Here is a 12,520-nt window from a genome sequence, read left to right as displayed (position 1 = left end):
TCAATTCCAACAGTGCGAGGGGCATAATATTTGTTTCAGATTCTTAGCTCTTTTGTATGTGATGCTTGGTTGATCTTCTATATGGTTTGTTAGATCATTGTCAAGTTTCAAGATATTGCAATGTTTTTTCAATATCTTTTTCATTATCATATGGTCTGTGCTGTGCGACGTTATGAATCGAATTGCATTTTTTGATTGTTTCTTTGTTTCTCTGGATTTGTTTTGCAGAAGCTCATTTCTTGAGAGTGTTTTAGTTTTCATGTATGCTTTGGTGAGTTGTGATTTATCATAGCCTCTTGCTAGGAATTTACCAACGGCTGTTTCTACATGTTTCATCATTTCTGCTTCCTGAGTACAATTTCTTTTGATTATCAGAAATTCTCTGTATGGTATATTGTGGATGATGTGTTGAGGATGATTACTCTTCGCATGTAATATGCTGTTGCCGGATGTGGGTTTGGTATAAAGTGTAGATTGTATTTTCTGATTTTGTATATACAGCTCCAAGTCCAAAAAGTGTATTTTGTCTCTGCTTTCTTCCACAGTTAATTTGAGATTATAGTCATTTGTGTTTAGGAACTTATGATATTCTTTCAATGATTTTTGGTCTCCTTTCCATATTACCAAGATATCATCTATGTAACGTCCCCAGAAAACAATATTGTTATCTTCTGTAAATGCACGATGGGTCCAAACACGCTTGAGTTCAAAGTTCCTCATATATAGGTTTGCATACTGGGGGCGAATTTTGCCCACATTGCAGTACCTTGGCATTGTTTCTATATGATGGTATTGAAGAGAAAGACATTATTGTTGAGTACAAAGTTTAACATTTCAAGGATCATGTTGTTCTGATCCAGATATGAGATTGATCTGGCTTTAAGAAAGTAATTCACTGATTACATTCCTTTTAAGTGTAGGATACTTGTGTAAAGTGCGGTGACATTGAAAGTCACCAGTCTGTAGTCTTCTACCCAATTAATATGTTCCAGTTGCTGTATAATACAAATCTGAATACAGTCTATGCTAACGTTCAAGTATGGATGGCCTCCCACCTCCTTTGCCTAAACAATGACAAGACTGAGATCCTTCTAGTAGGAAACTCCTCTCACCTCGCAAAACTAGACTCTGTCTACCAATGGTTCTCCATTGATGGCCACATCATCTGCATTTGCCCCACTGTAGAAACTTTGGGCATCCACCTAGACTCCTCCCCCAGCATGTCACGCCAGGTCAACCCCATTGCCCATTTTGCTGCCAATACCATGAAACTCATCAATGGCAGCAAGCCTTTCCTCACCGCAGGAAACCACCTCACCATCGCTCGAGCCATTATTGGGTCTAAAATCGATTATTGTAATGTGCTCTTCTGTGGAACCTCCAAAAAGAAACTCAAGACACTCAAAACCGTAGAAAACAATGGGCCTCATTACGACGAGTGCGGTCGCTTACCGGCACCGTTCATATCAGGCCGCCACATTACGGGACCTGCAGCGTGTCCCGCTCTGCATGCCTGGTCAGACCAGACATGCAGAGTGGGACCCGCTTGCAGACCAGGATGCTAACAACGGGCCCGTCATTAACGGGCCCATTGTTAGCATCCTCCCCATTCCCATTTGAGCCCTAAAGGGGCTCAAATGGGAATGAGGATGTACCGGGTCTGGGTCCTGCGAAAGGGAATTGCCGGGCCCACCAAGGTCAGAATGGCCCGGTAATTCCCTATTTCTGGGTTCCGGACCCGGTACCCGGTTTGGGGGTAGCCATGCCGGTAAGAACGGCATAGCTACCTCCAAACTCCTAATGAGGCCCAATGTGATCCATGAAGCCCTCGACCTAGGCAAACACAACCATGTCTCAGAAGCAAGAAAAAGAGTCCACAGCCTCCAGGTCAAAGAGAGGATCACCTTCAAAGTCCTCACCATTCCTCATCGTTGCCTCACAGACACTGCACCATCATACCTAGCCCATAGGCTTATGAAAGCCTGCTCCTCCAGACCGACCAGGACCGTCAACAGCCACTGCCTCACCGCCCCCCAGATTCAGTCACACCAAAGCCGGGGGCACCAGTTTCCCTGTCGTGGCCTTCACACTCTGGAACGTACTTCCTTCCTCATTACACTCAGAGCCATCCTACTACTCATTCAAGAAACACCTGAAGACTCAGCTTTTTATTGAACTGTTTCCCCTCTGGGAATCCCTGATGAATGCTACCCCTCCTGCAACTAGTGCCTAGATACCCAGGGACTTTGTGCGCTGCTAAAAATGCAATACCATCCTAACTGGCACACATTCCATGAAGTAATCATAATCATAATGCAGCAAACATGGTACATATACATGCAGTTAGCATGACACAAGCCAAGACAATTCCTGCTTATTCTCGGATATAACACCCATGGGTTTGTTTTGTTGTCAAATGGACCGTAGACCCTGTTTATTGAATATTGCATGTGTGTTGACCTTGTCTTTGATGCTATGGAAAGCCTTACAAAGCAATGGGCATCCATTGTATGCATCTTTCATAGGTTATATTTTGGATTTCGATCACATAAAACTGAAATATCTCATGGAAGTAACTGCACCATTGTGGCCTCTTGAATCAAAACACCAACATCAGACGAAAGAGAGAGGGGAAAATATGGTAAAAGAGATCCTTTGAGGGTGAACAAAGATTGACTGGCCTAGCAAGAGAAAAAACAGGGATGCACTAGATGTGTGCAAGTGACGTTCTGATGTAGAATGACTGAGAGAGACAGAGCGAGAGTCCGACAGACAGACAGACAGACAGAGAGAAGGGGGGACAATAGAAAGACATAAACATTTAAATAAGCACATGGAACATCATTGAAATCACTCTTCAAACTCAGCGAGTGATTTACAAATTTAAAAATGTATTACACTCACTTTCAATGTGCCTTTCTGGTTTAGGCTCATTAACGTGGCTGTGTCTGAACTTGTGGGGTGTACCTCCTCATTTGTGTACATTTGAATGTGTTCAGGCAAGCTGGTTGGGGCCTCTTTGTCTGTAATTAAGGACCCTCAGTGAGTTTATCAAAACCCGTAGCCAGCAGAATGCACTCCCACCAACACCGCTCTGGAATATGACATTAGATTACTGAGCCTCTTCCCATCTACTTCAAATTGTAGTATTTTGCAAATGAGCCTCTCTCTTTCAGCTTCATATAGTTATTTCGCACACCTGAGTCTCCTCTCTCCAGATTCATATCATGATGCCTCTTGCCTCGGGCGTCATGTTTTGATGTCATACTCCGGGCCTCTGTGCGCAAATGTCCTCCTCACTCCTTGCCCTCTAGGTGTCCCTTCCTTCTTCTTTCTCTCTTTCTTTCTATTTCTCTGTCTTATCCATCTCAATCTGCCTCTCTGCCTCCCACCTCACTACCTCTCCCTCTTTCTCACTCTCTTTCTCTATATCAGTGCCTATGTGTTTTGCTCTCTATCTCTTGCTGTTTGTGTCTCTGTGTGTCCCTCTCAGGCGCTCCTCCCCTCTCTGAATTTCTGTCTCTGCCCGTGTGTTTTTTTTTCACTCTTTTTCAGTGTGTGTGGGGGCACTGCAAGAAATGTCCTTTTTATGTTTTGGGTGACTGGTTGCACAGCCTTAAATTGCCAAATATGCCATTAGCATGATAGAGAACTAATGGGTTCTATGTATACCCGCTCCAAGGAAAGTAGTGATTTATGAATGTATACGCACCACACAGAATATTACTAAGTTAATGTTTCCAAAGGCAGGGGATTGCAGGGCTTGCCTTTAGAGTAAAACGTGTGGAGATGCCATAAGCAGCTGTGAAGGCACGTTTCAGATCAATGCCTGGTAAATACCTGTTGTGATTGTACATTTCTGTATGTTTGGATGGATACTTGTTTGGAATTTATGAGTTGAATGATAGAATGTATGTATATGGGTGTGAGCATGCTGTGTGCATGGCGTTCCACCACAAATGTTTGGAGAGATGTAGCATGGGTGGAGGGAGTCAATGGGTTCCAGTCCTGTAACTTGCTTGAACATATGCTGTAACTTAATAAAGGAACTTAATGCATTTACCTCTTTATAACCTTGACACAAGCTGGTCTTTTACGTGCCTACGGAAACAGGCCCACGTATGCTGGAGTAAAGGAATGGAAGCCTATTGAGATGCAGTGGGGGAGCAGCCATCCAAGGACCCACTGCCCCAAGAGAAGGTCCCACCACCCAGGGCGATCTGCAGAAGGAAGTAGGCTTTGTAGTCATAGAAGATGCAATGGAGTGTGAGGGAAGGCAAGAGCCCATGTGTTGTATGTTGATCTATGTTACAGATTTGTGGATTAACAGAAGCAACAGGGTCACAGATAGACCTGGTTGTTAGGACAGGCCAGGAAACATGTTTAATGGTTGGATACAACTCTCCAAACCAATGTATTAAAATGGAGTATAACAGGGCAGTTTGTAAACCACTGGTGTCAGGAAGTGACACAAGGAAATGGTGGGGCGAAAACAACACAAATGGGAGGAGATGTTATGGAAATGAGAAAGAATACAGAGTTGCTGGGATTGCTGTACCTGAACAGTTAGTAACATAATTAGCTCTGGTGCAACAAATTGGGGAGTGTGAATACACCAGTTCATTTGAGCTCCCCAAAGAAATGATGATGTAATAACTCCGTTGTGTGACAAGTGGTGATGGAATGTGCAGAAGGGGCTATTGGGGAGCTTGACTACTCGAGCATGGCTGAGCGCCTCTTAAGGAATGAAGATGGCGGTCTGCCGCGTGGACTAGAAGAAAGGACTTTATAGTGCGAGAATGGTTGCACGTTGCCAGGGTTGCACAGCACTAACTGGTGGATGAAACAGCATTTTGTTTGATGTGGATGGGCCCAGGGACAGGCCCAGTGGAGGCAGAAACAAGCACAGAGTGAGGAGGAGGGGCAATTGGTGGACTTTGGGACAGACATTAGGGGGGTGCGCTGATCACAGAGGTAAGCCTGACAATTGGACCAACAAACTATGCAGAAAAAGATACATGCTGTTTATGGGGGTGTTTAGGAATAGGAATTATAGCTAGTGCAATTTTAGACCGTGGACACTTAGCAGGAGTTGTTTGTATAAAAATGTGTGTCGCGACTGCAACTCTGGGCATGCGGCATGTCACGTTTGAGAGTTTGAGAAGGAGAGTGCCTGTGATGCACGTCCTACTTTAGTGATTTTCCACTTTTAGGCCTTGCAGGCTTATCCTGGCCAGTGCAGCAAATGCATTTTTAGGATCTGCAGAATGGCATGGTTTGAATTTGGACAACCTTTGGTTAAACTCTTCCACAAACCAAAACCAAAACTCTCTGTTGGTTTACACAAGCCACCATGTAAAGCACTTGTGGGACAATCCTCCTTTGGGGCAATTTTTACACCTGAAGAGAAATAGTAGCACTGAAGATTCTTCTGAAAATGAGGACTGGGTGCTACCTGCTAGACCATGAGAGAGAGGGCGTATAACAACCATAGAGAAGCTGTTTTGGAAAACAATCCCAAATAGGTATCAGACAATCGCCTACTTGGTGTTTTCCCTTTCATGAATCTAAGTGTAAAAAGCCAGAATATCATTTGCAAACACTGGAAAGTGCTAGAACGAGCTGGGACACGGTTGGAATGGCCTATCTTTGCATACCACAAAAGCACCTCCATTGGAAATTTGGTCTGTAAGAGCAGACTACAAGAAGTGAGAGACATTAATCCATCTATTTTGTCTACTTGGGGGATGAGCCCTATTGTAGCACACTACCCATGTGGGAAGTGTGGCGTGTTTAAGCCAACTGGCAAATCCAAAATAATAGATATTGGACTTTAAAAAAATCTGTCAATCTCTTATCAACTGTAACACAGACCATGTGGTTTATCTAAGCACTTACCCCTGTGGTCTAAAATGCATAGGGAAAACAAACCGAAAGTTCAAAACACACGTATTTGAACACTGTAGTTGTCTGAAAAGTAAAATTGAACATGCGGCCATGGTAAAACATTTTGAGGAGAAGAAACATGGTTGGGAAGTACTACAGACAATGAAAGGGCATGATCGAAAAATGAGAGAAGAATAGCTCTTCAAAAGAGAACAGGAGTTGATTTTCCTGACCAGGAGTGACCCACTAAGTCTCACCAAGTCCATTGAGTGGAATAGAATCAAGTAAAGTCGATAAGATAAAGTTAGAGGGTATAAGTGTTTCTTATTATTATTTCTTTCACTCCGTTCATTCTATCCCAGGGGTGTTGCTAGGTCTGGAAAAGATCTGGGGCTATGCTAATTTTGGGCCTGTCGGGACTGGGGACAGGTTATAACCCCTGAACTTCTATCCAGGGTTACAATCAAAAGACCTGGGGCTATGGCCCCCTCAGCCCGCCCTCTAGCAACACCTCTGCTCTATCCTACGAGGTAAGTCATTTACAGACTGCCGGATCATCTGGGCACTGTATATTGTTAGAACCCATTTTATATTGATTTTTGTATTTGTATTTATTTTATTTATTGATGGGAGTAAAAGAAAAGGTACACCATACTCATGGTTACATCTTTTTAGTATGGTGTGATTCCCAGCCCATCAGTTCAAATAACATGTGAGGGTAGATGGATTTGGCCCGACGTCTAAACTCCTAAATCAGCATACCATCCGACTGGGTCATTATGGGTGGATTTAATTAAGACACAATTTGTGCCCTCGTTCTCGCATTCCAATGATAAACACTTACTGCTGATGCTTTATGAGTCTTATCTTTAATACTCCATATAAAGAAGAGGGATGTGTACCCCTAAAGTGATTACTTAGACTCTGGGCCTCATTACGAGTTTGGAGGTGGCCATGGTGATATTAGCACCATGGCTGCCTCCAAACCGGGCTCCATTACCGGGTTCCTGCAATGGGGATTTACCGGGTCATTCAGACATAGGAGGACCTGGTAATTCCTCCTTGCAGGAACCATTCCCCATTCCCATTGAGCCCCCATAGGGCTCAATGGGAATGGGGAGGGAGGTAACAATGAGCACATTCCAAGTGTCCTGTTGTTACCTCCCTCTTCCCCTCGCAGCACCCGGAAAAGATGTCTGGTTTTACCAGAGGTCTGATCCGGGTCCTGCAAAGGGAAACTCATAATAGGCGCTCCCGTAATGAGGCCATATCTTTAATAATTTGAGGTTAATGATGCACCTTTTTCAAAATGTACATTACCATTTTAGGATGGCCAAATGGGGTTAATCTAGTTCACTTGGCAGTGAAAAGTAAAAACGGACTTTTAACTAACGAACATGCAATATGCGACCATATTTAACAGCACAATCCTGAGTGCAGTGTTGGATAGCTGGGCAGTAAACCATGGGTGATTCAGACGCCACGAGCAGGTGAGTCATGCTGAGGTTTCACCCGCTCTGATCCAGGGCTTATTAATGGTACGGGTCACCGGGGGAGGCATAGTACTATCATTTGCACACAGTAGAAGCAAAATATTTATCCTTTGCCTACTCTTTGATCTCTACAGGAAGCGCCAGGTGGAGGGGTGCATTTGCCATTACTGACGAGGCACATTTAAGACAGGGAGCCATTTTATATATGAAATATTTTGAAGTATGGCACACAGTGATAAATCGCTTTCAGAGCGGATGCCTACATATATTTGGGTGAGTGTTTCCATTCGATTATCATGTTACTTGGAGATTTACTAATTCCGTGGCCACAGAGAACAGAAATGTCAGAACATGTCTATATCTCACTTTTACAGATCTGTTACATTGAATACAAACTGCTGAAAGAGGGGGAGGATAGCAGACGATGTCCTCCTGAAATAACGGATTTTTTGTCCAGATAAAATATTTTAGAGGTTCGTATATACTGAACCTAGTACTGTGACAATTGGAACCCTTGAGGTATAAGTTGCGAATGATGTTTAAAGGAGTGGGTTTCTCAATGCAGATTTCTGTGTGTCCGCAGATGGAGAAATTCATGTTTTTTGTTGAAGCCATAACTGCACTTATGTCAAGGGAATCCTGCCATGTACGCCCTGAGAGTTAATTTTTTGCTGATCTCTAGGCTGGGCAAGGGTATTCATTTCCCTTCCATGTAAATATATAGCACTAATGGCTATTTTTAATGTTTTAGTGTGTTGCAGTTTGGGAATTTCAAGCGTTGTGAGCAGTGGTCAAAGTGTATGAAAAGAAGTAGGGAAACTATGTTCCCTGCTGGCCTGCACCCACTCCCCACAAACCCCATCACCACGTCTCCTGCCACACACAATGCACACCCCCACAAACTTGCACCTGCTGTTTAAGGGAACGTTCAGTGCACTGCACTGAAAGTGCAAGTTTCAACTTATTCATACACTTTTATTTTAAAAGGAAACAATTCCGGAACGGTTTCTTTTTAGAATAAAAGTATAGGAGCTGTAAAAGGTAATTTAAAAAAGCACAGGAGCACCGCTCCCGACTGCTCACACTCACTTCGACCACTGGTTGTGAGAGATTTGAAGGTTTGTCAGCATTATCTTCTCAATTACGGTACCATAAGAAGTGTACACAAATAGAATAGTGACTGAGTTATGAGCGCCTGACAAATGTTCATCACTAGAAGGGTCATGGAACAGAAACATGTTGAGTTAAGACCATTGTAATGAGCAATGTTTTTTGTAATAACTTTGAGCTATACATCAAGTGAATAACGCTGTGAGATCTGTTATTCCACACACACCAGGATTACTGAATTGATCTGTTATGATTTCAAAACAGTCATTCCCAACATTGGGTAAGTGGTAGTCATGCTAGCGCTTTATTGGATAGTAGTTTTCTATGCACGTTAATTGCAATATAAATGAATGATGAATTCTTCAATATGAATATATAGTTTTGATATTGTTGTTTTTTAGTACATTTTTGTTGCGGTATTTGCATTTTTCTATGATTGAATAAAGGTGTTTATAATTTGTTGTAATTTTCAGACTTAGAAGTTGTTTGTCAATCTGAATTTGTGTGTACTCGCTACTTTTTTGTTTTTCCCACTGCCGCATTTAACTTACTCTACTTGACCCCGCTTGATAGTACCAGAAATTAGTGCAACTGATTTTTACAAGCGAAGAAGTATATAGTGCACTCCAATCAAAACCAACAACACATTATAAAAGCACAGCAAAGAGAGACAGTTACACATTCCCAAAATAGCCACTCCAGTTGGCATCGTGCTGCTGCGCTGTTGACTGATGAGTAGTGCAATAATATATGGGAGGATCACTATATATTTAATGGCTGGTGAAGAGGTCACTCAGACGTCTCACTTCCCACCCCATATAATATTGGAGATGGTGAGTCAGTGAGAGGGGGGCCTTACCACATCCACAATGGAAGCCCATTGCATAGCACCACTGTTCAATCTACTGTCAACCCTGTATTTCCTTTCAAAATGATCCTCCCAGCTCACTAGTGGCGTCATGGTGGTGATATAATAATCCTCACAGTCACTGGCTCTATTCAAAGTCTTCAACATGCTCCTTGCATCTGCCAGGGTATATAAGGCAGGCCTCATTATACATGTACCAGGGCAGTACTAGTGAGTGCATTATACGACATAGCTGGTTACTGTGCATTTGTGTTGGTATTGATTGCACCCATGTGGCCCTCACACCCCTGTGGCCATAAAACACTTGTACAGGAATGAATGGGCATTAGGAAGGAGAACACTTTTCATGTGGCTGTGTAGCAATCACACTGTCAGTTTGCACACAAATATATGAAGTTAAAGTGTGATCATACTATACATTAACACAATCATAGACATCGCTCTTCAGCACGTTTTTTATGGTCAATGTACACTTTTTTGGTGCATCTGATGAGATGCAAATGTATTTATTGCAAAGTGGTGCTCATTTGCACATAAAAAGCAGGAATCTGACAGATGTACCAAATACGTGCACATCACAGCCATTAAATGGCCACTAGCTTGTGCCTCTTTTGCTCCACAATGTGTGTACTTTTTTGGTGCTGTGTTAATGAATTTTCCATTTTCAATTAGATGCGCAATGGCACAGGCGCATTTTTGTGCCATTGCGCATCTTATCGAGATGTGCCTTTTTTTTGTTGAGAATCTGCCCCAATATGTCTCCCGGAGGGCTTCACCATGGATCAAGTTGTTTTGGGCATAGAAATGCGGGTGGTCGTATTACCGACTCAATGAGCAATTGATTGCTTCGATATCAATGAAGGTGCCACCAGAACATAATTCTTGCTCCAAAGATCTTAACTAAAACCCAGAATGATCCAATAAGTAAAGGAGGAAGCCTGTGCTGGGCTTTTTTCTGTCCATCCTCATACTGTTCCCTTCGAACGAGAAGCACAATTCAAAATATTGATCAAGCAGTTAATTCAGCAGTTCTTTCCTCTAAAGATCTCCACATTCTATTCAAATTCCTTTGATCGGCCAAGAAAAAGGAGTAAATACTGCCTCAGCTGGTGTTACCAAAACCCTAAATGACACACTATAAAGCATTTCATCATGCTATCATCCTGGTTACCTGAGACCCTAAGCCTCATGAAAATGGTGCCATGTGTGTGGTCCCTTCAGTGGCCCTTATTTAAGATGTTCAGTAGACTTAGTGATACACTGATCTGCTTAAATCAACCAAAGTCAGAAACAGGAAGTATTTTCTTTCTGACAACCATCACCTGCCAGTGGCCATGGAACAGACGCCAGAAAGAAAAGCCAACAGAATAGTGTGACCAAAGAGAGGCCGCTAGAAGGTGACATGGAGCCTGGGAGACTCTGTGCAAGGGAGAAGGCTGTGAAGACTGTGAGTAGGCCACCTAAGCAGCTGGAGGTCTGCTGGTGTTGGACACCAGGTTGGATGAGAATTGAGAGCTGCAGATCTCATCAGTGAAAGAGTGAGATAAAGGAGGGATGTAGAATGAAGAAGAGATTACGATGAACCAGCATCAGACAAAAAACGAGCTTCAGAGCAGAGCTTAAGGGCGAGCATACCAGCAACCTCAAAGAGTGCGAGAAAGAGAGAGGGCAAGGATGCACAGCAGGTGAAGCAGGAACTAACGCATATAAACCAGTGACAAAGTAATTGCAAGGAGTAAAGCTGCATCCTATAGAATTGAGTAACAGTTCCTAAAGCACCTTGTGGAAATGAATCACGCAACCTTTAAGAAAAGGGATGCATAGGGTACAGCTAAAGCAGCAGCTGGGAGGGCCAGCGCCTAGAGCACCTTGACAGAACAACTAAATCAAGCCCTGACACACTATGAAGGACCCTGCAGACAGAGGTTGCCACGCACCTTTTGCATCAGCACGACATTCCATGGTGAAAGTCAAAGTTCCCTAACACCAATTGACTCCACACTCCCAGTGAATTGACACATGGTGCAACCTGGATTTATTGTTGCAATTTTCACATTTCGAAAGTGAATTTGCTGAAAACTGTTCCGCGCTGCCACTTGTGGTCAATGTGCTCGAGGCCGAGTGAAGAAGTGCACTTAGATAGAACAGTTGCATTTCTTTTTTTATTTTTTTATTAAAATGCTGTCGTTTCTTTTACAAAACTTTTCATTTAACATGAGCTGATCGCACTAATCTGCACAAGAAGGTGACATACGTCCATGTATCATGATTGGTCTTCTTGCTTCTCACTAGCTGTTGACTCCATCGAGAGGTGACAGGTTTCTTCCCTTTGTATCTTATTTCTGTGTTTCTATTATATTGTTGCATTCTAGACCTGGAGAAAGTGTGCACGTCGAGAACTGTTGTAAGCTGATACTTGGAGCTCCAATGCCCAATAAGCCATTGCGAGAGTGTACTTATTGTATGGTGACTCTGAGGTTTTGCATGCAACAGTTGCATGCAAAACCTCATGCAAAACCTCAGAGTCACCATACAATAAGTCTCCAGAAGAGGGCACTTACTCGAAAGGGTTAGATGATGATGGAATCAAAGTGCCCAGTAACCCATCAGGGACAGTGATCGAAGTGTATGAAAAGAAGTAGTGGAACTATATTCCCTGCTGGCCTGCCGCTGCACCTGTGGAAACACATTGCCCTTCTCCCTCCCACACACAGTAAAGGCACCCAAACACATGTGCCTGATTTTTAAGGGAACGTTCACTGCAGTGTACTGAAGTGCAACTTTCACCTTCTTCCTACACTTTTCTTTTTAAACAAAATCATTCCGGAACTGTTTCATTTTTTCTTTTAAAAATAAAAGTATAGGAACAGTAACACTTAATTAAAAAAAGTAGAGGCGCACCGCTCCCAACCGCTCCCACCCACTTCGGCCACTGATCAGGGATGATGATTCACCAAAATGCCAGGAGTAGCGGAGGTGACATCAGAGATCTGATGACATCACGGAAAGTGATCTCACTTGACCTTTGACCGAGATGGTATCAGTTCCTCTTGAACCCTGGTGACATTATCGAAAGTGGCTTGCGGGGGTAAACATTTTAAACTACTAAATACGGGCTGAAGCAGACAAGAATATTTTAGATATCAACCGCATTTTAACAAGG

Source organism: Ambystoma mexicanum, chromosome 1q (genome assembly GCF_040938575.1).
Source record: "Ambystoma mexicanum isolate Mex_15411 chromosome 1q, UKY_AmexF1_1, whole genome shotgun sequence".
NCBI classification, from domain to species: Eukaryota; Metazoa; Chordata; class Amphibia; order Caudata; family Ambystomatidae; genus Ambystoma; species Ambystoma mexicanum.
Note: the sequence above shows the minus strand (reverse complement) of the source record.